A 2,650-nucleotide genomic window follows, 5' to 3' on the forward strand; every position below is an offset into this window, starting at 1 on the left:
TTCCTCACAGCGGGGCTCCCTGAGGTAGGGAGGTGTCTCCCCTCAGACTTGGGCTCCTTGCAGTCAGGGCTGTGTTTCCCCTCAGAGGGGGGCTTCCTGAGGGAGAGCTGTGTCTCCCCTCATCTCGGGCTTTCTGAAGCAGGGCTGTCTCTCCCCCTCAGACTGTGGCTCTTCGAGAGCAGCAGCTGTGTGTCCTCATAGCGGGGCTCTCTGAGGAAGGGCTGTATCTCTTCTCAGAAGGCAGCTCCCTGAAGGCAAGGCTGTTTTTCCCCTTAGATTCGCACTCCCTGAGGCAGGGCTGTGTCTCGCCTCAGATTCCGGGTCCCTGAGGGAGCGCTGTGTCTGCCCCTCACTGTGGGTCCTCAAGGACAGGGCTGGGTTTCCTCAGCGTGGGGCTCTCTGAAGCAGGGCACTTTCTCCTCTCAGTATCGGGCTCCTTGAGGACAGGGCTGTGTCTCCCCTCGTTTTCGGGTTCCCCGAAGGAGCGCTGTATCTCCCCCTCACTGTGGCTCTTCAAGGGCAGGGCTCTCGAAGCCCTGTTTCCTCGGCTTGGGGTTCCTAATGCCGGGCTGTGTCCCCTATCAGACTGGGGCCACCCGAAGGCAGGGCGTTATCGGCCCTCAGGCGCGGCCTCCCTGGAGTCAGGGCTGTGTTTCCCCTCAGAGTCTGTCTCCCTGAGGCAGGGCCGTGTCTCATCTCAAAGCTGGGCTCCCTAAAGCAGGGCAGTGCCGCCCCCCAGAATGCGGCTTCCCCAGGTTCCCGTCTTGCTTGCTTTCCCTGGATCTCTCACATCTACTCAAGGCGCTGCTGAGCCTCCGTTCTGCTGGTCTAAGATGAGGGCCCCGCTTTCCCTCTCTGGTTCTCAGTTCTTTGGGACTTCAGAGCATGATTAGCCTGAACCTTGGGATCTGGTGTGGTGAGATCCCAAGTACCGCTGAACAAATACTTCCTCCAACTCTGGATTCAATCATAAAGAATAAAGATTATTTTTAAAAGGAAGATGTATTAAAAGTGGGGTGGGTTAATTTCAAAAGATGGAAATACCGTAACATAGAATGCTTTTTTGTAAACTATTTTAAAAAGGTGCTTTCCTCTGTCTCCTGGGTGTGGCAAGAGGATATTCGAGGTGGTTTCCTCCCCATTCTATGCTCAGTTTTTTCCCTCATGCCCCAAACCTGCGTGTATGCCATGCCCTTCGCGGTGAATGCCTGCCTTGGGTTCACCTGGTGAACTTAGACAGGTGTCTCTACTAGGACAGCTGCCTGCCTTGAATTACTTTCCAGGGAAAAGCACACCCACCTGATTTTAGGATTGGATCATCAGGGCAGGTTCCTTCAGGTCTTCTGCTGTCTCCAAGCGCCCTCTACAGGCCAAAGAAAATAAATCCTCCCAGGATATGGGGTCTTCCAGCCAGGAGCCCAAATGTGCAAAAAATTAAATTTATTTTTTTCTAAATTTGACTTAATCCCTATTATGACCTCCCAATCAATTCAGGTAATTCAGAATAACTTTCTACCTCCACCAACTTCTCCCCAGGAAGCATCTAAGTTCTGTGCACCGGCTCTCATTGGAGCTTGGGGTAGGCACTTGCCCCACTTTCTTTATCCTGTTGGAAAGCCCCCAGGCCATACCTGCCTCTGCTCCCAGGCAATGTTTGGAGGTGAGTCCCACATTTGCCTGGCGTTAGACACTTCGGGACCTCCTGCGGATCTTTCCATTGAGACCCGCTTGCTGCCACTTCTACTCTCCCTGTGGTCACTGCCCTGTGATGGGGGTGAGGAGCTGGGCAGGGGTTCTGGAACATCTCCACTTTCTCAGTCCCCCCCAGGAAATGAGCTCGCCTGTCCTTGGATCCCCAGACTCATCCGGGGCTTCTCCCAGACCCTGGACTTGGTTCAGGGACAGGGGAAGGCAAAGGCTGCTGTAGCAGCTCCCTCCTTCCTGCACCAGTTGGTGAACCTGTTGGGGCCCTGGGAGGTGTGGAGTGGGGCATGGGGGAGGGGGAGTGAGCAGTAGAAAGAAAAACTGGCTAGGTTTTCAATCCAGATCTTTTTGTCCTATACCAAAACAGATAGCCTTTTCTTTCTTCATAACTAAAAACCAAGACTTTGACATCTTTGTTTCCTGGTCCCATCAGCTGCCTCTTTGACAGCTTCCCTTTGGGCCATGGTGCCCTCTGGTCAAGCTCCCTGGGCAGGGGGCAGGGCTCAGATATACAGAAGGAAATTCGTCATAAAACAGGGAGGGGAAAACCAGACCACCTCGAGCAACCCTCTGCCACAGTCACAAGACAGAAGGATGCATTCATTTTTATATTTACAAAACATATAGTACGAGGGTGCTTCCCACCTTTTGGGGGTTCCTTTTCTTGCACCTTCCTTTTAAAAAAATTCTTATTTGTTTTTTCAAGAAATATCTGAAGGTGACTTGCAGAAAGACAGCAAGCCCCTTTATTTTAATCCTTTGGCTAGTCTCTCCTAGGAAATAGGACATGCTTTCACGTAGCAGAGTACAAGGACTGAATTCAGGAAATTTAATATTAATACAATATTTTAAAATATACTCCCAATATTCAAATTTCTCCGATCATCCCAATCTTTTCTTTTACAGCATCTTTTCCAATTTGGGATCATGAATTGCATTCGTTGTC

Source organism: Balaenoptera musculus, chromosome 11, assembly GCF_009873245.2.
Source record: "Balaenoptera musculus isolate JJ_BM4_2016_0621 chromosome 11, mBalMus1.pri.v3, whole genome shotgun sequence".
Classification (NCBI taxonomy): Eukaryota; Metazoa; Chordata; class Mammalia; order Artiodactyla; family Balaenopteridae; genus Balaenoptera; species Balaenoptera musculus.